Raw genomic sequence first — 25,929 nt, 5'->3', positions numbered from 1 at the left:
CAAACTGCAAATATGACAGAATGATGCAATGTTACAAAAAAAAAAAAAGGTTTTAGTTAAAAAGTTATAGAACTGAAACTAAAATAGGAGACTTTATTTGCTGCTAATGTTCTATTAATTATCCGTACTACACATACCATTCATGGTCTTAAAAGTTTTTTTTTGCCTCTTTTACACTAAGCAATAAAGTGTGCCATGATGCATTACTTCTAAATATGCAAATCATCTCTTTATATCCTTGAAAGACAGGTACACATACAAAATTGCTGGTGTATAGTGAGCCTATAGTTTTTACATTTTGCAGAGCCACACCCAGGCAGAAGTAGATAAAATGGGAGCCAAACTCCCTCGTAAATATGGTGCTGCCACAACGGCAATGCTAATAGCTGCAATTAGCAGTAATTTGGGCACTGGAGCCCTATAAAATAGCGGGCCCCAGGGCCACCCACTATGCAAACTACAGGTACAAATAGCAAGTGCAAAATGAAGCCTATGGTAGAGTGGGAAATTTTGGCAGATAGGGTTAGTGGGAAATGGGGGGGTCCTTAGTGTTAAGCATGGGGGTGTTAAGGTTAGGCTCCACCAGAGGAGTATTAGGGCCAGGTTCCTTAGTGTTAGGCACCACCAGGGGTATCGGTTAGTGTTAGGCATTAAGAAAGATGGCTAGTATGACGTTAACAGGACAAGGTTAAGTTATAGTACAGTAAGTTATAGAAAAATATTGGTATTTTACTATCGGAATTAACTAGTAGAATTTCTGTAACTTTACCAAAATGCTAATAGTGGCTATCTCCAGCGCCCTTTTTACATGTACGCCACTAGGGGCCCTAACCTTATACTTGTTCTTGCTGGAAAGAGTTTGTTAGTACAGGAAGCAAAGTCTACAGGATCTTCTCAAAAAATTAGCATATTGTGAAAAAGTTCATTATTTTCTGTAATGTACTGATAAACATTAGACTTTCATATATTTTAGATTCAAATACACACAACTGAAGTAGTTCAAACCTTTTATTGTTTTAATATTGATGATTTTGGCATACAGCTCATGAAAACCCAAATTTCCTATCTCAAAAAATTAGCATATTTCATCCGACCAATAAAAGAAAAAAGTGTTTTTAAAACAAAAAAAAGTCAACCTTAAAATAATTATGTTCAGTTATGCACTCAATACTTGGTCGGGAATCCTTTTGCAGAAATGACTGCTTCAATGCGGCGTGGCATGGAGGCAATCTGCCTGTGGCACTGCTCAGGTGTTATGGAGGCCCAGGATGCTTCGATAGCGGCCTTAAGCTCATCCAGAGTGTTGGGTCTTGTGTCTCTCCACTTACTCTTCACAATATACCACAGATTCTCTATGGGGTTCAGGTCAGGAGAGTTGGCAGGCCAATTGAGCACAGTAATACCATGGTCAGTAAACCATTTACCAGTGGTTTTGGCACTGTGAGCAGGTGCCAGGTCGTGCTGAAAAATGAAATCTTCATCTCCATAAAGCTTTTCAGTAGATGGAAGCATGAAGTGCTCCAAAATCTCCTGATAGCTAGCTGCATTGACCCTGCCCTTGATAAAACACAGTGGACCAACACCAGCAGCTGACATGGCACCCCAGACCATCACTGACTGTGGGTACTTGACACTGGACTTCAGGCATTTTGGCATTTCCCTCTCCCCAGTCTACCACCAGACTCTGGCACCTTGATTTCCGAATGACATGTAAAAGTTGCTTTCATCCGAAAAAAGTACTTTGGACCACTGAGCAACAGTCCAGTGCTGCTTCTCTGTAGCCCAGGTCAGGCGCTTCTGCCGCTGTTTCTGGTTCAAAAGTGGGTTCATGCCTCCATCTGCTGAAAAGCTTTATGGAGATGAAGATTTCATTTTTCAGCACGACCTGGCACCTGCTCACAGTGCCAAAACCACTGGTAAATTGTTTACTGACCATGGTATTACTGTGCTCAATTGGCCTGCCAACTCTCCTGACCTGAACCCCATTGAGAAACTGTGGGATATTGTGAAGAGAAAGTTGAGAGACGCAAGACCCAACACTCTGGATGAGCTTAAGGCCACTATCAAAGCATCCTGGGCCTCCATGACACCTAAGCAGTGCCACAGGCTGATTGCCTCCATGCCACGTCGCATTGAAGCAGTCATTTCTGCAAAAGGATCCCTGACAAAGTATTGAGTGCATAACTGAACATAATTATTAGAAGGTTGACTTTTTTTGTTTTAAAAACACTTTTCTTTTATTGGTCGGATGAAATATGCTCATTTTTTGAGATAGGAAATTTGGGTTTTCATGAGCTGTATGCCAAAATCATCAATATTAAAACAATAAAAGGCTTGAACTACTTCAGTTGTGTGTATTTGAGTCTAAAATATATGAAAGTCTAATGTTTATCAGTACATTACAGAAAATAATGAACTTTTTCACAATATGCTAATTTTTTGAGAAGATCCTGTATATGGATACACAAACAGCTATAAAAAACAAAACAAAAGGTGGTTCTTGGCCTTTTTCTCAATAACATTTTCTGAAGTTGGACTTCAAAAAAGTTAAGCCTGCTCTAAACCATGAAGTGCAGAGGTACAGTTACATTTTTTTGTGACAACGGTGGCTGTTCGTAACACAAGAGTCTCAATAAAATGTTGGCTAACTGCACTGATGCCTTATCCAGACTAAAACAACATATTGGAAATTCCACGTGCAGTAAACTACTGTGGAGGAATGCATTTGTGAGAATATTTTTAGATTGTAGAGGGCCAGAAGGCTTAATACCAAAACTCCACTGACCAGTTACAGTCAATTACCTTTTTAATTACTTTGTTAGACAGAAAAAGAAAACCTTTAAATTATCGAGTGACTTTACCAAGACCATTACTCAGACAAACCTAGGACATTAAAAACGTTGAATGTCTTTGGTCTAAAAACGTGTATTTGCCAAGTTCAGTATGTTTTGAGTGTTTTACTTTTCAAAAGAAATTCATTTTCTTTTAATTAAAGATACAACAAAACACAGGGATATGTGCATTAGGGTTGCAACGGTATGAATATTCACGGTATGATGGTATCACGGTATACAGTATTACACAATTATTTGTACCCAGGCCTCTCCCTTACATTAATGTGCCCCCACCCCAGTATGGTAACCAGATGTGCCCCACTCCCTCAACATACATATGATTAAGCTGCAGGGAGATTTGGGCGCAGGGTAAAGCTGTAAACCGGCTCACCCTGCTCCTGCAAAAGTCCTGGCCGCGTTAAATACTATTCCCTCTCCAGGTCACTGTGGATAGTGGGGAAAGATGTAATTCAGATTCCAGCTATTGCTGGCGGACGAATAGCAGTGTTTTTAAAGTAATTTGTGCTCTCTCTCTTGACAGCGCCCAAATTACTCACTGAGCAGCCAGGAATAGGTGCCCACAGTATAGGTAGCCAGGAAAAGGTGCCTGCAGTATAGGTAGCCAGGAAAAGGTGCCTGCAGTATAGGTAGCCAGGAATAGGTACAGCCAGGCCCATAGCAGTCAGCTGACACAGGGCAGACCGATAGATCAAATTACAACTTGTGATTAAACACAGATGTGGGGTATTTAGAGAGGCTAAACTCTCTAAATACATGCAGGGTGCATTTCTCTATGCTTTCCTTCTGTCCTCAGTCAGGTCACAGGTGACACAGGAGAGATCAAATTACAACATGTCACTCAGTCACAGATGAATGGCATTAAACAGGCTAAGTGCATACAGGGTGCATTTCTCTAGGTTTTCCTTCTGTGTTCAGGTCCACTTTACCACTAGCCGTCCCCAGGCTTCTTAGCACTATGAAGAGAACACTGCGATGACACCGGAACGTTTCACAAAAGTCACATTGCACAATTACCAGCTCAGAGCAACCATACAGTGAGGCATGCAGTACCATAAACTTATACCTCACAGCTAAAGTAAACATGCACGTCACTCAGTAATTGCACTGCATCCACTGCATTATCCTGACAGAAAACGTTGCATCGCACTGTGATCAATGTGATGGCCCCTAGGAGTATTACTGAATTGCATCACACCCCCTTCCTGTCAGAGTTCCTCCAAGTTTCTCCAGTGATGTTGAAGGAGACTGTACTCACCGACAGCTCTGCCCGTATGCATATAGCTGAATTTTTTCCTTATCTGTTCATACCTATAAAGCAGAATGAAACCCAGCATTTCTTATTTGCTCTAAAATATTATTTACAGCATATTATATACTACCACCAATTTTTTTTTAACTAGAACATCATTCAAAGGGTTAAACATAGGACTTACAAGATCACTACCGGGAAAGCTGGACGCATGCCGAGGACGGGGCTGTCTGTTGCACATAGGGTTGCTTTGTCGCGTGTGCATAGACAGGACCTTTATGCGAGGAGGAAGTGCGTCAGCTGACCGACCGGTCGGCTGATGTCAGAGGAGGACGGCATGCCTGATGGGTCTCCTCTGCTTCAAAAGCCTAGCTGATTCACTCGCAACTTGTCTGCTGTTGCGAATACTTCGTGTTAGAGCTCAGACCCTTAGATAGTTCCGGTGTGCTTTGATCAGGGAGGAAACCGGGGATTTCACACAAGATAGGAATTGTTTGATAGCTCTAATCATACTACTGTGTATTATTTGTGCATGACTCTGGCTTGTTCTGACTATTCTTCTGCTCAGCAATTCTGTACCTTTGCCCATCTGATCTTGCTGCTGACTCTGCTGGTTTATACCTTTCAGTCTCTGCCTTCCGATTTTGTACTGCATCTGTCTGTTGCCAAACCCGATCTGTCTCTACTCTCACCAGAGGGCCCTTGACTCTGGTGAGGGGCACTGTACTGTTAGTACCCACCAGCTCCTCTGGTGAGGTATTGTTAAACCTATCAGTACTACTTTTGCACCAAATCACTATATATTGTTGTCACTACAGCTTCTGATATACCAGCATTATAGGCGATTCTGCAGATCACCATATAAATCAGGTATACATCTGCATTATAGGCGATACTGCAGATCACCTATAATCAGAATTCTGTTATTTGCTGACACAAATTGTTACAATAATACTTATGCACAAAAGCAAATATGATAAGTGTATGGCATACAAAAAGTAGGAAAACATGTTTATTGATTATGTCAAGTTTTTATACAGCTTTAAAATGCCTTTAAAATCCCCAGCAAGCAAGATAATACTCAAAATAAAAGTCATTTTAAAGGGGAGTGTAACATCCCCCCTAAAAATTGCCAAATAAAGTGCCCTTAAAAAAACATGTAGACCCTTTTTCTTCAAAAATGGGTCCCTTGCTGTGGGAGGACAAGTAAGCCATGGCAGTAGGGAGGGAAAACACTGAGGTGCGTTGGGAAGAAGAAAAAAAATAAGGGAATCAGAGAAACAAAAGATGGAAACCAGCAGAAATATTACTTTTCTATATGTCTATAGATAGGATGCTGGCATGATGATTGATCAGATTGTTGTGGTCTTTCTTTTTGAAGTTTTCTTTAGTATATACTGTAATTTGTGAAGCTTTTGTCTACAAAGTCTGTAATTATTGAAAACTGTAAGATCGCTAAATACACAGGTGAAGCACACATTTTTGACCCATATCTTGCATATGTAAAAGTAGGCACTCCTGTGATTGGCAGCAAAGCAAGCTTCCTGACCTACCTCTTGCAGCTAAAACAAGCTAATTTTGGACCCTTTCTGACAAGTGACTGGCCATGTGCTAAAAACTGATTGGCTTCAATTCACTAAGGGCCCTTTTCCACAAGCAGTTGATAGGCAGCAAAACGCCTCTCAAACTCTCACAACTGCTTGCTGTTGTCTGGCAACTGCTCACAGCTGCCTGATAAATGCTTGCTAAGCACACAGTTCAACTGCCCGTGGAAATGGACCCCAAGGCCTCGTTCACATCATACGCGCTTCCGTGCGCATTTGGAAGCGCGTATGATAAGCTGAAATGCAGGAACGGCAGAAGGGCATAGACAGCCCTTCTACTGTTCACATCTACTACCCTGCGCAGCAGTACGATGCGCTATGAAGCGCTTGCGTACTGCTACCTGCATTTTGCCCGCAAGTCAATGGATGGGATCAGCAGCGCAGCGGGTAGCAGTGCAGAGGACGTGCGATCGTACGCTTTGCGATCGCATGGCTACCTGCGCTGAAGAGATGTGATCGAGGCCTCAGGCCCTGTTTATACTTAATCAGTTGGTACGCATTTTTTTTTCTTTTCCATAGCAGTGCATTGTGAAAAAGATTTCAGTTAAAACACGTTAAGTGTGAACTGTGCCATAGGAAAACATGGACATTACTTTGAAAATCAGTTGTCCTTTAAGTTATAACTGAGAGCAACTGATTAAGTGTAAACGGGGCCTAAAGCTGTTGTATAGAAGTACAGATTCCTCAGGTAAGGAGTCCTGGTACCTATGAGGTGAAGGGAAAACAAGGAGCCAAATGGTGTAGTACCGTTAGGTTATAAATAGACAAACATCATGGGTATTGGATATATTCTCTATAAAAAGTGTAGGGGGCATTGGGAAGCCTCCCCATGGCACTCCTGGATAGTGCTAATGTAGCATGAACTAATTCCAGCAGGGCAACCGCTTTGCGGTATTGGTTTTAACCCTGCAAAAACTTTGGCATGCGAAAGCAAATGCATATTTGCATGAGCTAGGTCTCGTGAGTAGCCAATTAGGCCAAATTTGCAAAGCCAGATTTGTCAGATGTTACTTGGTTTGATGCACACATAAAGTCTCTATAAAGTATCATGGGTATTGGATATTCACAAAGGTAGGTTGCAGCCTGCAACCACCATGCTCACATACGGGGGGGGGGGGGGGTTGGAAACAAAAAAACAAAACACATCCCTGCTCGGTAATCCAGATCCTCCAGAACCTGGGTCAGTCGCTCTCTCAGAGATTTTTCCTCATTGTAGGATACTACAATTTAGGAAAAAGAAAAAAGAACTATCACCTCCTGAGGAGGTGCCTAGAAACTAGACAGAAAGGTGGTATTTAGGAGGCGCCCACTATGTATTAATAAAAGTATGGTCTTCAAACGTGCATCTGTCTTCAGACCATAAAAGCCACAGTATTGGAAAGGAAAGTTTATTAAAACGTAAAGCTGTTGACAACACGTGCCACAGGTCTTTGCACGCTTCCTCAGGTCAAAAACAGGGTAAACTTGATCTGCGAGAGATGTGGAGCGTGGGCATCTGTGTAGTCTATATCTAGACTATAAAGGCCCCCACAACCCACAACTCTTGCAGATCAGGTTTACCCTGTGTTATTGACCTGAGGCAGCGGGCGAGGACCCACGAAACGCATTGTCAACAGCTTTAAGTTTTACTAATACAATTTCCTTTTCAATACTGTCACTTTTATCGTCTGAAGAGGTAAAATACCTCTTTTTAATTTAATCTAGCGATTAGAAAACATACAGTACTTACTGATACATACTGGGCGCCTCCAAGAAAATACCTCCTTTTAATTCTCTAAAAGCTGTTTGGTAAAAATAAAAAAATAAAAAAAATAGGTCTAGGTCTCTGTAGCAAGCCAGGTTCTGCTATGGTGAGGTTCTCCCACTTCTGTGCTGTGACAGCATTACAGTAGTAAGAGGCATGCCCAATATGCTTTTAGATCTGCATTGTCCCTTTTAGTTTCTTAAACTCTGTGCATCAGTCTTCCTCAACATTTTTATTAATAGCCTGAAGGAGAGAAACTTGTCCCGGTCGACAGTATATCGGCACCAATGGTGGGAGTAGTAGGACCGGGTGGCTCCTCCTATTGGCCTTCTGCTTTGCCTGTAAGATTGTTATCGAACGCTGATTGTTGGTTACCAACAGCTTAAAACTGGAGATAAATACTGAACATCTCACCTTGGTTTTACTACATGCTCTAATCATTAGGAATTGAGATTTACTGGCATGCATTGAGGTATTTGCCATGAAACTCGGTAATTTACCTCACTAAGACAGTAATTTCAGCTTGCCATGTGGTAACAGCCTTAATGAATTGACATTTGACAAGGTGTTTGGCAAAAGTCAGCTCTTTTATGAATTACCACATGCTTTAAAGAGGAACTCCGGTGAAAATAATGTAATAAAAAAAGTGCTTCATTTTTACAATAATTATGTATAAATGATTTAGCCAGTGTTTGCCCATTGTAAAATCTTTTAAATCCAAATTACATTCTGACATTTATCACATGGTGATATTTTTACTGTTGGTAGGTGATTTAGCTGCTGCATGCTTTTTTGGCAGTTGGAAACAGCTGTAAACAGCTATTTCTCACAATGAAACAAGGTTCAGACAGGAAACTGCCAGGAGTACCATGGTCCTCAGAGTTTCTTGTGGGAGGGGTTTCACCACAATATCAGCAATACAAAGCCCCCTGATGATCAGTTTGTGAAAAGTAATAGATTCCTCATGTAAAAGGGGGTAACAGCTACTGATTGGGATTAAGTTCAAATCTTGGTCACGGTTTCTCTTTAATGCTTAGTAAATTTAAGCCATTAATTTGCTTGTATCTGGTGCCAGTGTTCAGCAATTTAGGCACTATAGCTCTCTAAAGGTGCGTACACACGTCAGATAAAAGTCTTTGGAAAATGAAAGATCAGACCAATTTTACCCCCTTTCATGTAGTATGAGAGCCATACTCTACACCAGGGGTGCCCAATAGGTCGATCTACCGGTAGATCGCGACCGCCTGAGGAGAGAGCCTGGCCAATCAGGGGAGGGGAGGAGAGAGCCTGGCCAATCAGGGGAGGGGAGGCGTGCAGCCAATCAGGAGAGGAGAGGCGCGCAGCCAATCAGGAGAGGAGCACAGCCATTCAGGAGAGGAGAGGCGCGCAGTCATCCAGGAGAGGAGAGGAGAGGCGCGCAGCCAATCGGGTGGAGAGGCGGACAACTTCCGAGTTCCGACTCCACTCACGCTGCCCACCGGAGCCAGGCCTGAAGACCTGGACGCCAGCGTCATGCCAAGGGGCATTTGAAACATCGGTAGATCTCCTGGCCTCGGCGAATTTTAAAGTAGCTCGCGGGCCGAAAAAGTGTGGGCACCCCTGCTCTACACAGTCTATTCTATGGAGCTGAACTCCCCATCAGATAAAAATCTTTGCAAGATGCTGCACACAAAGATGCTGTACACACGCAACAGATCAGTATCTGCAAAAGATCTGTTCCTGCAAAATGCATTCATAGTCTATGATATTTGCAGATCCCATACACACCTTGTTTAATGGACATTCATCTGCAGATCAGACAATTATCTGCCGATCTGAAGATCCAACCTGGTGGATCTGATCCACAGATAATTGTCCGTTAAACAAGGTGTGTATGAGATCTGCAGATATTATAGACTATGAATGCGTTTTGCAGAAATGGATATTTTGCAGGAACAGATCTTTTGCAGATACTGATCTGTTGCGTGTGTACAGCGGTCTTTGTGTGCAGCATCTTGCAAAGATTTTTATCTGATGGGGAGTTCAGCTCCATAGAATAGACTGTGTAGAGTATGGCTCTCATACTACATGGAAGGGGGTAAAATTGGTCTGTGATCTTTCATTTTCCAAAGACTTATCTGACGTGTGTACCCACCTTTACTCTAGGACCTAGAGTCTAGGTGTACTTCAGGCAAATAAGCTAGGAATAGGACTGACTGCTCGTTGGAAAGAGATTTTTTCAAAAGACAGGTGAAGTGATCGACAGTTTCCTCCTGCAAGGAACTTGCCATTACCACACTCACAGTCTGTGCACAGCAGCAGAACCTACCAGTAATAATTTTTAATGAAATACATAACATTTTACACTGCCTAAAAATTTATGTTGTGCAGTCAATTACTTAAACACAAATGCTTATCAATTACTACAGTACATAGGACTTAAAATGCTCCAGCACACTGCCATGCTTGAACTGGCGATTCATATTGCATCTACCAACATGCTACATGCAAATTAAATGCTGCAAGGCAAAAGAACATCTTGAATACTCTGGATAAGTCCATACCTGTACAGATTAATTTTTGTTACACACATTGTGTTCTTGAAATTTTCCAATACCTTTTGTGGATGACATCGGTGACTGAAGATTCATTATTTATGATGAACTGAACGGCTCCTAAGTAAACTGTGATTGTTTCAGTGATTAGTATCTCTCATCAGATATATACATATTTCCCCATGCATACAAAAAAAAAAAAAAAAAAAAAAAAAAAATATATTGAAAACAAACTGATCCCAGCAATAAACAATTGTCCAGGCCATATTTTCACTAGATTTAAACACTGTAGCAACTTCGAATTCAGCCATTGAAAATAAGGTCTGAGTTCATAGCCGTACATGATATTACAAAATTAGCCATATCTATGTTACACATCTACAACAAATGGAAGCATACTTATGTCATTTAGGGCCCTTTTCCACTAGCAATCGCTAGCGTTCACGCTGAACGCTAGCGATTGCTGAATCGCAATTACCGGCGATTCCCCGACGTTCGCGGCCGCGATTTTGCTATGCTATGCACTGCATAGCAAAATCGCGGCAATAATCGCTCCGCCGCGCGATCGCGATCCGGTCAAAAACGAATCGCGGTAGTGGAAATGACCTACCGCGATTCCTATGCTAAAAGCAAACTGTAGCGATTTGACAAATCACTAGCGGTTTGCGGTTTTGCGATTAAGCAATCGCAAACGCTGTAGTGGAAAAGGGCCCTCAATGTATATGCAATGTCAATATTCATTTACTGAGCACACTTGGAATGAGAAGTGCTGGTGGAACACATTATAATGTTTAAATTGTTTTTATTTGCACTACATGCCCCTCGTCCCAATGGGTGACCTCAGATTGACTAGTGATGTGATGTGTAAAGAACACAAGTGGTGCAACAAATCAGTACTGGATTTTTTGTTTCTAAATCTGATGTTGGGTAGAATAAGTTCACAACTATCTCCTGATAATTTGTGCAATCTGTCACATTATGGACTCACACCAAGAGATTACTGGTAATTGGGCCCGCATCGCATGAACTTATTGTAAAAAGTTCTCAATGCAGGCGAGTGCATGACTGCAGTCGCATAACTGCTGTTTTACTGATTGTACAGCAACCCCCCCCCCCCCCCCCCCCCTCCCCAATGTAATTGATATTACAACATCCTGTGCTGCAGGTCCATTATGGTTTTTTTTTTGTTTTCCAATCTTTATAAAACAACCCAAATTATTTTATTAACTGGAAGTTCACTATTCTTTCCAATAGTTTCATGCCTTTGTGGCATGTGCCGCTTTCTATGTGAATCTCCATTCAAAGCGCTCTCTTCATTGAGGTATTACCCACAATAAGGGGTACTTAGCTAATGCATTAATTACTCAAGCAAGCTATATATGCTATAATATAGTGTTGGAAAACACTGGGATAGTAGATGCACTACTGTTTTCCACTACAAACTTTGCATTTCAGTACTATTTATTTTTCTTTAACATACTTTATTTTGTACAGGGTTTTGTGCATATGTCAGCATGGTAATCACAGAATGCTTAGCACAGACCCCTAGTGCATATTCATTTAATATACTGTATATTTTTTGAATATTGTAGGTGCATTTATCATTGTTATATTGTGATGAACTGTATTTTATTTTCTACTTGACAAACTTGTTATTTGCAGGTGTGAAAGAATATCAAGGCCTGTTTTACATTGGAGGCTGAACTATGCTCTTGTTGGCATGAATGTTGCAATGTAATGCAGCCAAATGTTGCTGTTCATAACACCATGTGCCATTGTTTGACACGCGGTGCGGTTACCTGGCAACCAGAAACCCCGCCACATCTGAGTGCAGTAGCGCTCAGCTGTGACTCAATGCAGTGCATGCATAGCCACCAGGGCTGTGGAGTCGGAGTCGGGCAATTTTGGGTGCCTGGAGTCGGAGTCGGGAAAAAATGCACCGACTCCGACTCCTAATGAATTTGTAACTGTAATTAAAATAGAAAATATGATAAAATGTTCTATTTCTCAGATAATAGTCATTAAAAATAATGTATATATACAGTATATACACAGTAATAGCTGTGCTTAGTCCACAAAAATGAAATAAACCAATCAAAATGAGTTACTAGTGCTGCTTCAATAAAGCAGTCCCCGTATTTTTAAGGTCAGATATACATATCTGATTGTGACTGTATACATGATGTGTACACAGGAATCTCTTATATATGTTACGGCCAGAACCCGAAGTTTGGCCACTTCTAGTTCTGGCCGGCCACTTCGGGTTCTGGCCGGCCAATTTGCGAAGTGGCCGCTGCGCTGCGGCCAATGTTAGAAATGGATTGTTTACTCTAATATTAATGTATCTTCTGGCCGCAGCGCAGCGGCCAAACGTATAACCACTTAGTTAATTTGTTGCAATTAAGCCGGCGGCAATGTAACAATTCCAGCCGCTGGCTTTTTATCTGCCTCTCTCTCCTTCTCCCCCCGCCTCCCTCGCTCTCCTATGGGCAGCCGGCGGGGACACGAGTGTCCCCCCCCCCCCGGAGTCGTTCGTCGCGGCAGGGAAGCCTGCCGTTCTTGCAGAGCGGATGCTGGCAGAAGCAATGTCTGCAGCCTCCCCGCTCTGCTGCCCCTGCTGCGACGAACGACTCTCGGGGACACGCGTGTCCCCCCGCCGGCTGGCCATAAGAGGAGAGAGAGAGAGAGAGGCAGATAAAAAGCCGGCGGCTTGAATTGTTACATTGCCGCCGGCTTAATTGCAACAAATTAACTAAGTGGTTATACGTTTGGCCGCTGCGCTGCGGCCAGAAGATACATTAATATCAGAGTAAACAATCCATTTCTAACATTGGCCGCAGCGCAGCAGCCACTTCGCAAATTGGCCGGTCAGAACCCGAAGTGGCCGGCCAGAACTAGAAGTGGCCAAACTTCGGGTTCTGGCCGTAACATATATACTAAATAACATCTATGCTGTAAGAATAAAGCCTGATGTGTAGCTGTGTCACTAATAGAGATGGTCAATGAGATGGAAATAATTCTGCATTGATGCTGATTTATGCAAATGTATGCACTCCCTTTGCTGATGAAATCAAATAATTTGATATGTTGTTAAAATTTGGTTTGGTGACTACAAATTAAAGGGTAACTGAGACGGATGAAAAGTAAAGTTTTATACATACCTGGGGCTTCCTCCAGCCCCCTTCAGGCTAATCAGTCCCTCGCTGTCCTCCACTACCCGGATCTTCTGCTATGAGTCCTGGTAATTCAGCCAGTCAGCGCTGTCCGGCCGCATGCCGCTCCCACAGCCAGGAACATTCTGCACCTGCGCAATAGTGCTGCACAGGTGTAGTATTGCTCCTGGCGGCGGAGTGTGTACATGCGCACTACGCCCGACTGCCTCAAGTACCTGGACTCATAGCAGAAGATCCAGGTGGTGGAGGAGGACAACGAGGGACTGATTATCCTGAAGGCGGCTGGAGGAAGCCCCAGGTATGTATAAAACTTTAATTTCATCTGTTTACTTTGTTACACAGTAGTACTATACTCTACATATGCACTCCCCACAGAGCTGCAGGGAATCCACTGAGAATGCTGTGCACATTGAACACAGAGGTGTTGTCTGTTTACAATCTCCTCATTCCCCTGCAGAGTACCTGCACATCATTCTTACATGTACCCACACTTACATTGCCTAGGGCCTGATAGATGTTCTTTGTTCCGGTTTGTACCTTTTACAAGTTACTAGTTTTAGTCTAAAGGGAATAAATATAGTAGTCTCCATATCCTTCTCACTTCAGTTGTCTTGTAAAATTCCTAAGCGTTGGCAGTTAAGAGACGAATTTCATGTTACATGCTTTTAATCAACAAAATTGTAATATGCAAATTAGAGGAGTCGGAGTCGGTGGAATCCTAAACTGAGGAGTCGGAGTCGGTGGATTTTTGGACCGACTCCACAGCCCTGATAGCCACAGCGATAAGGTTCACAGCAGAGCAATTTAACTACTTTCCTGAAATCCAGAAGCTTTTACCGCTTTATACCTGAAGAAAGGTTTGGGAAATACAGCTGCTGAAAATAAACAAAGAACTATTGACGCTTTAAGGGCAACTTAAGTGAAAGGGATATGGAAGCTGAAATTCATTTCCTTTTAAACAATACTAGTTGCCTGGCAGCCCTGCTGATCTATTTGGCTGCAGCAGTGTCTGAATCACACCAGAAACAAGCAAGCAGATAATCTTATCAGATCTGACAATGTCAGAAACCCCTGATCTGCAAAATGCTTGTTCAGGGTCTATGGCTGAAAGTATTTAGAGGCAGAGGATCAGCAGGGCTGCTAGGCAACTGGTGTTGCTTAAAGCACGATTGTCACCATAAAAATCAAATTTCAACCGCAATTGGTCGGAGTGTATTAACCACTTAAGGACTGCAGTCATAAAACCCCTTAAGGACCAGAGCCTTTTTTTCCATTCAGACCACTGCAGCTTTAACGGTTTATTGCTCGGTCATACAACCTACCACCTAAATGAATTTTACCTCCTTTTCTTGTCACTAATACAGCTTTCTTTTGGTGCTATTTGATTGCTGCTGCGAGTTTTACTTTTTATTATATTCATCAAAAAAGACATGAATTTTGTCAAAAAAATGACTAACTTTCTGTGCTGACATTTTTCAAATAAAGTAAAATTTCCTATACATTTGAGCGCGAAAGTTATTCTGCTACATGTCTTTGATAAAAAAAACCATTCAGTGTATATTTATTGGTTTGGGTAAAAGTTATAGCGTTTACAAACTATGGTGCAAAAAGTGAATTTTCCCATTTTGAAGCATCTCCAAATTTTTTGAGCACCTGTCATGTTTCATGAGGTGCTAAAATTCCAGGATAGTATAAATACCCCCCAAATGACCCCATTTTGGAAAGAAGACATCCCAAAGTATTCACTGAGAGGCATGGTGAGTTCATAGAAGATTTTATTTTTTGTCACAAGTTAGCGGAAAATGACACTTTGTGACAAAAAAAAAAAGGAAAAAAAAAAAGGAGTTTCCATTTCTTCTAACTTGCGACAAAAAAAAAATGAAATCTGCCACGGACTCACTATGCTCCTCTCTGAATACCTTGAAGGGTCTACTTTCCAAAATGGGGTCATTTGTGGGGTGTGTTTACTGTCCTGGCATTTTGGGGGGTGCTAAATTGTAAGCACCCCTGTAAAGCCTAAAGGTGCTCATTGGACGTTGGGCCCCTTAGCGCAGTTAGGCTGCAAAAAAGTGCCACACGTGGTATTGCCGTACTCAGGAGAATCTTTGTCTTTGTAAATGGACAATTGTGTGTAAAATAAATCAAAAAATTGTCATTTACAGAGATATTTCTCCCACCCAGCATGGGTATGTGTAAAAATACACCCCAAAACACATTATACTACTTCTCCTGAGTACGGCAATACCACATGTGTGGCACTTTTTTGCAACCTAGGTGCGCTAAGGGACCTAGTCACAGGTCATTTTGAGGCATTTGGATTCTAGACTACTCCTCACGGTTTAGGGCCCCTAAAATGCCAGGGCAGTATAGGAACCCCACAAGTGACCCCATTTTAGAAAGAAGACACCCCAAGGTATTCTGTTAGAAGTATGGTGAGTTCATAGAAGATTTTATTTTGTCACAAGTTGGTGGAAATTGACACTTTGTGAAATAAAAACCAATACAAATCAATTTCCGCTAACTTGTGACAAAAAATAAAATCTTCTATGAACTCGTCATACACCTAACAGAATACCTTGGGGTGTCTTCTTTCTAAAATGGGGTCACTTGTGGGGTTCCTATACTGCCCTGGCATTTTAGGGGCCCTAAACCGTGAGGAGTAGTCTTGAACCCAAATGTCGCAAAATGACCTGTGAAATCCTAAAGGTACTCATTGGACTTTGGGCCCTTTAGCGCAGTTCGGCTGCAAAAAAGTGCCCCACATGTGGTACTGTCGTGCTCAGAAGAAGTAGTATAATGTGTTTTGTGGTGTATTTTTACATATACCCATGCTGGGTGGGAGAAATATCTCTGAAAATGACATATATTAGATTTTTTTTTTACACACAATTGTCCATTTACAGAGATATTTCTCCCACCCAGCATGGGTATGTGTAAAAATACACCCCAAAACACATTATACTACTTCTCCTGAGTACGGCGATATGACATGTGTGACACTTTTTTGCAGCCTAGGTGCGCTAAGGGGCCCTACGTCCTATTCACAGGTCATTTTGAGGCATTTGTTTTCTAGACTACTCCTCACGGTTTAGGGACCCTAAAATGCCAGGGCAGTATAGGAACGCCACAAGTGACCCCATTTTAGAAAGAAGACACCCCAAGGTATTCCGTTAGGTGTATGGTGAGTTCATAGAAGATCTTATTTTTTGTCATAAGTTAGTGAAAAATTAAAATTGTGAAAAAACAATAAAAATCAATTTCCGCTAACTTTTGACAAAAAATAAAATCTTCTATGAACGCTTCATACACCTAACAGAATACCTTGTGGTGTCTTTTTTCTAAAAAGGGGTCACTTGTGGAGTTCCTATACTGCCCTGGCATTTTACGGGCCCAAAACCGTGAGTAGTCTGGAAATCAAATGTCTCAAAATGACTGTTCAGGGGTATAAGCATCTGCAAATTTTGATGGCAGGTGGTGTATGAGGGGGCGAATTTTGTGGAACCGGTCATAAGCAGGGTGGCCTCTTACATGACAGGTTGTATTGGGCCTGATCTGATGGATAGGAGTGCTAGGGGGGGGTGACAGGAGGTGATTAATGGGTGTCTCAGGGGGTGGTTAGAGGGGAAAATAGATGCAATCAATGCACTGGGGAGGTGATCGGAAGGGGGTCTGAGGGGGATCTGAGGGTTTGGCCGAGTGATCAGGAGCCCACACGGGGCAAATTAGGGCCTGATTTGATGGGTAGGTGTGTTAGGGGGTGACAGGAGGTGATTGATGGGTGTCTCAAGGTGTGATTAGTGGGGGGAATAGATGCAAGCAATGCACTGGCGAGGTGATCAGGGCTGGGGTCTGAGGGCAGTCTGAGGGTGTGGGCGGGTGATTGGGTGCCCTAGGGGCATATAAGGGTCTAATCTGATGGGTAGCAGTGACAGGGGCTGATTGATGGGTGATCAGTGGGTGATTAGATGGCAGAACAGATGTAAACAATGCACTTTGGAGGTGATCTGAGGGTAGGTCTGGGGCAATCTGATGGTGTGGGTGGGTGATCAGATTGCCCGCAAGGGGCAGGTTAGGGGCTGATTGATGGGTGGCAGTGACAGGTAGTGATTGATGGGTGGCAGTGACAGGGGGTGATTGATGGGTGATTGACAGGTGATCAGTGGGTTATTACAGGGAAGAACAGATGTAAATATTGCTCTGGCGAATTGATAAGGGGGGGTCTGAGGGCAATCTGAGCGTGTGGGGCGGGTGATTGGGTGCCCGCAAGGGGCAGATTAGGGTCTAATCTGATGGGTAACAGTGACAGGTGGTGATAGGGGGTGATTGATGGGTAATTAGTGGGTGTTTACAGGAGAGAACAGATGTAAACACTGCACTTGGGAGGTGATCTGACGTCGGATCTGCGGGCGATCTATTGGTGTGGGTGGGTGATCAGATTGCCCGCAAGGGGCAGGTTAGGAGCTGATTGATGGGTGGCAGTGACAGGGGGTGATTGACAGGTGATTGACAGGTGATCAGGGGGGATAGATGCATACAGTACACAGGGGGGGGGGGCGGGGTCTGGGGAGAATCTGAGGGGTGGGGGGGTGATCAGGAGTACCCAGGGGGCAGTTTAGGGACTAAAAAAAAAATAGCGTTGACAGATAGTGACAGGAAGTGATTGATGGGTGATTAGGGGGGTGATTGTGTGCAAACAGTGGTCTGGGGGGTGGGCAGGGGGGGCAGATCAGTGTGTTTGGGTGCAGACTAGGGTGGCTGCAGCCTGCCCTGGTGGTCCCTCGGACACTGGGACCACCAGGGCAGGAGGCAGCCTGTATAATACACTTTGTAAACATTACAAAGCGTATTATACGCTTCCTATCCGGCGATCGTCGGGTTAACAACCCGCCGACGCTTCCGATTGGCCGGCGGGTTGACGTCGCGGGTGGGCGGAGCCTATTGCCGGGGGATGCGCGCGCGATCCCCGGCAAAACAGTGCCCCAGGACCTGACGCCATTCTGTGTTACGTGGTCCTGGGGCTGCCACTTTGCCGCCGCCAATATGAAGTTGGCGGTCGGCAAGTGGTTAAAGTAATAAAAATGCTGATGCTGCATTCAATTTTTTTTTCTGCTCTTAAGGTACATGATAACTGCAAACCATAGGAGCACTGGCCCTTTAATAGCCATTGTCATTCAGTTGAATGCTGGTGGTTCTTTTTATCTATACTATATTACTCCTCTTCCCTTTATTTCCCTGCCTAGCTGAAACATGATCCTCTGCTCACTTGTGTTTACAAGCAAGGCTGAGGTGACTCAGGATTGGAGGGAAAAAAAAAGTTAAGGGAAGAAATGACATCAGTATTTAGCCTCAAACTGTGAGAAAAAGACATGGTCCCCACCAGGAACAGAATTCTCTTCATTTACTATATACAATTCACTGAAATCAAAAGGTGGACAGTACAATACATGTGTTATGTAAGTAGATCAAGTATTTATCTACTTATATATGCTTTTTTTTCCCTGGGATAGTATGGCTAATCCTCCTGCTTTAAAAAGGAAATACATATGGCATAATCCACATACCTCTCATTACAGTTGTCCTTTAAGTAAAAGAAAAATTAATACAATACTGAGACACTGGGAGTGAATCAGGAAAAAGGAGTGCAGAAGCCCTTATGGAAAAAAGCGCGCCGCCATAGACTAATATTATAAAAGCTGCAATTTGTGGCAAAAAAAGGGAAATTTAGGTGGATGGCGGTGCCTGCTATCGGGCACCCCCAGGATACAGAATTGACCTCCTTTGCTGCAAATCGTGGCATTGTGGCGAGGGTGGGTTAAGGTTGTGTGGTCAAGTATGGGGGGGGGGGGGGGGGGGAGGAGGAAGGGCTTTAAATGTTAGGCATAGGCAGAGAGAGGTCTAAAGGTTAGACATTGGTAAAGGAAGGTCTTAGGGTTAGGCATCGGTAGAGGGAGGGTTCTGTGTGAGAGCAGGGTTAGGTTGAGACGCGAAAAATATCGGTAAAGATTACTGATATTTTACTATTGGAATTAAGTAGAAGAATGTTGGTAATTCTACTAACGGCAATCCCCTGCACCCTTTTTTCATGTAAGCACTGAGAAAGCCAGGGCAGTGACTGACTATATAAAATTCCATAACCAGCAGGAGATGTCACTCCTAAAAGTTTCATTATCAGGAAGTACCTGGAGCAATCTGCAGGCAAGAACTGCTCACTTGTACCAGTCTATCTATTCTCCAATGAAAATATCAGGGAAGTTAAACTACAGCTTAAGCTAAGTACCCACAAGAAGATTACATTGTGGAGCTCCGGCAAGAAACTATCATTTCCCGATATATCTTTCAAGATCGCAATTGGCAGAAAGCGGATGGGATGTGAACGGTTGTGGGAGTGATGGTTCAAACCAAATTATTCTTCCGCTATAGTACATTGACTATCGAAAGATTGAACGATCATTGCCGATATGACGGTCTTTCAAAATGAACAATTATCGCAGTCTATTGGCAATTTTTAACCATCGTTTAACAAATTTTTGTAACACAATATCATGCGAAACGATTGTTGGTGAAGAACAAAGCACCTCTGCCGTGGATATGGACCTTTAGCCTTCACAAGAGCAGTAACATTACAAAAAAACAGTGTATGTTTGTCTTTGACAAATGTTGAGGATACCTGTAATGGGGTATATTCCAGAAGACCAACAGTATTCTTGCACAAAGCAAATTACAGCTTGCTTTTGAACAATATCAGTGTAAAACCAAAACACTCAAATTACCTGTAAATTGAGCCGCTTGAAATGACTTTCAGATTAGAGCCAATCTACAAGCACAGATCTAAAAATGTCCTTTAAGCTTAGATTGCTACGTTTTAGATTACAACTGCAGCAAGAGGGCTATGCAGGCTGCCATATTTATTTCCTTTGTAGCAATACCAGTTGCCTGGCTATCCTGCTGATACTGTGCCTCTAATACTTTTAGCCATAGACCCTGAACAAGCATATGCAGATAAGGTGTTATGCTGGGAATACACGGTGCGTTTTTGGGGTTCGATTCTGCCGGCCGATCGATTCCCCGCTCGATTCTCTTATCTTCCGTTTTTCTTATCTTTTCCTATTGTTCCCTATGCGAAATCGATAGGGCGGGAGATCGGCCATGTCGTAAATTATCAAGATATCAATCGAGCCATCTAAATGTCTCAAAAAGCGTACTGTGTATTCCCAGCATTAGACATTATTGTCATATCTGACAAGATTACCTGCATGCTTGTTTCTGGCGTTATTCAGACACTACTGCAGCCAAACAGATCAGCAGAGCTGCCAGGCAACTGATATTGTCTAAGGGCTTGTTTCCACTGTTGCGACGCGATTTCGCCGGCATTCCGACGCTTGTAAAAACGCATGCGGATGCGTTTCCGCATGCGTTTTTACCCGCGATTTCGCGTGCGATTTCGCATGGCAGGGTGCCATGCGAAATTAACCATGACACTGCCAGGGCAAAATAACATTGAAAAAGGTGCGAAATCGCACGCGAAATCGCGGGTAAAAACGCATGTAAAAACGGCATGCGTTTTTACTATTAAAAACATTAGCGGCGATTCGCACGGATTCCCGACGCAGGCGAATTCGGTGGGTCCCGTCGTGCAGATTTGGCCCGCTGCCAAATCGCTCCCGCACGCCGCACATGTGGAAACAGCCCCGGCCACTTCAGTGTAACAAGCGAATCCGCATCTCGTCGCCGCATGCGGATTCGCTATGGTGGAAACGAGGCCTAAAAGGAAATTAATATGGCAGACTCAATATACAGGGGTTGGACAAAATAATGGAAACACCTTGAAAATCAACAAAATATATTTTAATATGGTGTAGGTCCACCTTTTGTGGCAATCACAGCCTCAATTCTCCAAGGTATTGATTCATACAAACTGTGAATTGTTTCTAAAGGAGTTCAGTTAAAACACCCTCCAGTTATTTTAGAGACGATGGCGGCAGAAATAGACTTCTTACTTTAATCTCTAATAACGACCATAAATGCTCAATAATGTTGAGGTCTAGGGATTGTGGTGGCCAGATGAGATGCTCAACTTCATTAGAATGTTCTTTGTGCCATTCTTTAACAATTTTAGCTGTATGGATTGGGACATTATCATCTTGAAAGATGGCATTCCCCTCCGGAAACAGTTCTTGAACCATAGGATGAACTTTTTCGCCCCGAATTCCTAAATAGTCTCGGCTGTTAATTCTTCCATGAAGGGAAATCATTGGCCCGGCAGCTTTACAACAAATAGCAGCCCAGATCATCACAGAACCCCCGCCATGTTTTACGGTTGGGAGAAGGCAGTCTGGATGAAATGCTTCTTTCGGTTCTCTCCAAACGCACACTCATCCGGAGGTCGGAAATAAGGTAAACGAAGATTCTTAAGAGAAAAATCACATATTTCCACTGCTCGAGGGACCAATTCTGGGTTCTGCAGGTGTTCATTCAGCTCTGCAGTGATTTTAGGAGTCGTGGTCTTGCGAGCTTTTCTAACAATTCGATTTAGAGTCCGACGGTCTCTCTCAGACAACTTTGACTTTTGCCACAACTGTGCTTTGCTGAGGACAATTTTCCTTCTCTTTCAAAGGCAGTCATTATTTTGAGACAATACCTCTTGCAATGCCAAGCATTGGGGCAGTTTCTGTTACAGTAGCGCCTGCCATAAAAGCACCAACAATTTGGCCTCTTAGAAAGTCTGAGAGATCTGCCATTTTTATAAATTATAACCAACTTTGGTTTAAATATCTGTAAAAAAAAACATTTTAATTAAACATATCAAATGAAAATAAACAAAAAAAATTAACATATGTCAAGTTTTGATTTCTTAACCAGTTCACCCCCAAGGGTTTTTACTCTAAAGGACCAGAGCAATTTTCACTTGTCAGTGCTCCTCCCTTTTATTCCCTAATAACTTTATTACTACTTATCACAAGAAAATGATCTATATCTCGTTTTTTTCGCCACCAATTAGGCTTTCTGCGGGTAGTACATTTTGCTAAGAATTTTTTTATTCTAAATGCGTTTTAATGGGAAAAAAAACAAAAAAATGAAAAAAAAAAATGATTTCTCAGTTTTCAGCCATTAGTTTTAAAATTAAACATTCTCCTGTGGATAAAATAAACACATTTTATTTGCCCAGTTGTCCCGTTCATTAAACCGTTTAAATTATGTCCTTATCACAATGTATCGCGATAATATATTATTTTGAAATATAGGTGTTATTTTTCTGTTTATTTATTTTTTTGCCCGTATATAATAAATTAAAATAATTTTCCCCCATAAAATATAGATTAAAAAGCTGAGTCCCTAAGGCAACTATTTATTTATTTATTTTAAGCTGATTTTTTTTTTTTACAAGTGTTTTTTTTTTTTGGGGGGGGGGGGGGGGGAGGGGTTGTAAGTGTAATTTTATTAATAGTGTGTATGTACTTGCGTATGTATGTGCTTTGTATGTGTAATATACTTTTTGGCCACAAGATGGCGCTAGTGAACACTCCCATATAGGAAGTGATCACTTTTTTTTTTTTACACTCTTTATTAAACAGTTTCCTGTTTTATGAATGGACGCGGCCGCTGTTCGCGGTCGCGTTCATTCACTCCAGGCAGTGCGATTGGGTAGAGGACCTCTCGGTCCTCTTCCCCAATCACCCAGCACGGGAACCCGACGGAAACGGCGGCGGTAGCGGCGCGCACACGTGCGGTGCGGCGGCGGGAACGTGCAACATATTAAAACGTCATGTTGCCATTAACAGGCAAAAGCATGACGTTTTAATACGCTAGGTTGCCGGTAAATGGTTAAAACATGTTCAAAGATTCTGATGCCAAAATGTTAGGTGTTTCCATTATTTTGTCCAACCCCTGTACGTCTCACTTCAGTTGGCATTTAAAGGGGTTCTGTGGAGGGTTTAAAAAACAAAAAACTGACATTTACCTGGGGCTTCTATCGGTCCCCTGCAGCTGTCATGTCCCGCGCTGTCCTACGATCCTCTGTTCCCTGCCGCCGGTCCTGGTCTAATTATTTTTCTAATACAACTGCGTGTATGTAATTTATAGAATTAAATCCTGCTTTAAGAGAATGTATGTCTTTGCTATCTTTGTGCGCGTTTCAAAAGCAGGTATTGAGGAGAACATATTATAAAATAAGAAGGCAAATAAACAAGCAAATTAAGAGTTGTGACAATATTTGTCATATAGCTAATTTGTCAAAAAGCAATTGCTCTGAGGAACAGGTAAACAATACCTGTTATGGAATTATTTACCTGTTCTACTATCTTGTACCATCAGATATTACACAATATTTTAGCAATCTTGTCGTAGATCAATTGATCTTGAAATAGTATAAAGCAAGGTATCTGTTGCTCACATGCTGCTGTGGCTATGGTCTATCTCACACTCCTGCTGGCTTGATCATACAAAAAATAGGTATACCTGATTACTGTTGTTCAATATCTTGACCAAAAATTACTCAGGAATGCTCAAGTTCAATCCTGGCGTGTAACGCAAATAGAGGAGAAACGGATTGTGAGCATGTAGACACCTAAAGGGCTCATTTCCACTATCGCGAATCAGCATGCGTTTTCTGCACGTAGATTCGCATAACCAATACAAGTTAATTGGCCTGTTTCCACTTGTCAGGAAAACAGAGCGTTTTTCTGTGCAGGAAATTAATAGAAAATTCGCGTGCGTTTTCACTATGCAAATTCACGTACATTTTCGCACAAGATCAATGTAAGAGCACACATGCACTGACATGGTTAAATTCACATTCTTACTAACATACGCAAAAACGTATGCGGATATGCGGTAAAATTCGCATACGAATTCGCACTACACAAGTGGGAACGGGCCCTAAGTCCAAACTTGCCCCTGCAGGCGTATCAATCAGGCCGTGTTCCCACTTGACCTGAGAATGGACATTTTTTTGTCCATTCACCGCTCACTCTGCACCAGATCTGTGGGATCTGTTGTGGTAAGCGGATCACACTACTGTGCAGTCTGGGATAAACCCGTGCAGGCGGATGCATTCACGATACAGACAATAGTAGTAACGCATTTGCCCCTTGGCTCCAGCCAAACCACAGCGGACCATCAGAGCAAATACTACACTGTCTGATCCCCCTGGGTGCACGTGGTCCAGCATAATTGGGAACCGAGCCTCATTAAGCTGTGTGATCTTTCTTTTATCTATGAATGCAGAAGAGAAGAGCTTCTTCTTGAAAGTAAAAATGCTAGAGAGCAGTGTAGCTATGCAGCCGACTGACATCACTAGAAGAAGTGCCCGGATCTTATATAGCACCAAAATTATCCATAGCGTTGTACATAGTACATGACAGACAATAATGTGGAGCATATATACATGACCAGTTGAACACGCTGTAAAATCAGAACACCAGTACAAATATATACAACTGTAGTGTAGTTTGAAAACATGACCAATGCTGGTACATGTTCATTTCATAAAATAGAAAAACATGAGATGCAGTGGGGAAGTTCCTGCCCTTGTAAGCTTACAATTAGATCCTACATATACATTATATCTTTGAGATAAAACTTTATACAGTAGGATGGGGGGCATTTTAGAGACCCAGCTACTGCTGCTGCCGACGGAGAACAAAAAAAATCACCATGGCAGGACCGTGAGACAGGTTAAAAGAAATGAGACATCACCAAGACAAACCAAAGGGTATGTAAGAAATCATTACTAAGAGAAGGCTCAAATAACTTATGTTAAAGAAAAAAAAAAAAGTTGTAAGGGCTATGGCCCACCAGAATGATTTTAGCTGCATGTTTGAATTGCCACGGATTCTAAAACACTAGGCTAATGAAAATTAAGGTGAGCCCACAGGAGCAATTGTAATTTGTCGAAATCGCCCTGCATCTCCCTGCTTGCAGCATTTTCAGAGCGATTAATTAGGTGAAAGCAGAGCCCAAAATCGCTTTCCTATAAATAGCTCCTCTTTTAAGTTGCAAAATCAAAAATTGAGAGCAATCGCATGTAAGCACCCACCCTTATGGTACACATTAAAGGAAATGTCAGGCAAATTACGGTAATCAAGCTCTACTTACCTGGGACTTCCTCCAGCCCCTTGCAGCCAACATGTCCCTCATCGCAGCTCCACTCCCAACCGCCTGCGCAGAACACTCCAGCCCACGTGCAAGCGATTGACAGTGGTGCTCACGCAAGGGCAGTATAGGATGACCTCGCGGAGTCGGCCTCTGCACTGGCGGGGACCCTGGGCCTGCGGCTGGGAGCGAAGCTGCGACAAGGGGCATGTCGGCTGCAAGAAGTCCCAGGTAAGTAGAGCTTGATTACCTTAATTTGCCTGACATTTCCTTTAAAGGACAACTAAAGCAAGAGGGATATGCAGGCTGACATATTTATTTATTTTTAAGCAATACCAGTTGCCTGGCTATCCTATTGACCCTCTGCCTCTAATATGTTTAGCCATAGACAAGCATGCAGCAGATCAGGCATTTCTGACATTATTGTCAGATCTGACAAGATTAGCTGCATGCTTGTTTCTGGAATGATTCAGACACTACTGCAGCCAAATAGATCAGCAAGGCTGCCATGCAACTGGTATTGTTTACAAGGAAATACATATGGCAGCCTCCATATTCTTCTCACTTCAGTTGTCCTTTAAGTAAACCTGTAGTGAGAGAGATGGAAACTGCCAAACTGATTACCCTTCAAACAATGCTACTTGTCTGTTTTTCTCATCTTTTGGATTCAGCAGTGTCTG

General features: G+C 42.6%; 1 protein-coding gene across 2 annotated transcripts in view; it reads right to left on the bottom strand.

The window, feature by feature from the left end:
* PFKL (phosphofructokinase, liver type) overlaps positions 1–25,929 on the bottom strand; it is a 184,693-nt gene that overhangs the window by 141,215 nt on the left and 17,549 nt on the right. The window lies entirely within an intron of this gene.

Source organism: Hyperolius riggenbachi, chromosome 7 (genome assembly GCF_040937935.1).
Source record: "Hyperolius riggenbachi isolate aHypRig1 chromosome 7, aHypRig1.pri, whole genome shotgun sequence".
Classification (NCBI taxonomy): Eukaryota; Metazoa; Chordata; class Amphibia; order Anura; family Hyperoliidae; genus Hyperolius; species Hyperolius riggenbachi.
This window is presented reverse-complemented; position numbering and strand designations above follow the sequence as displayed.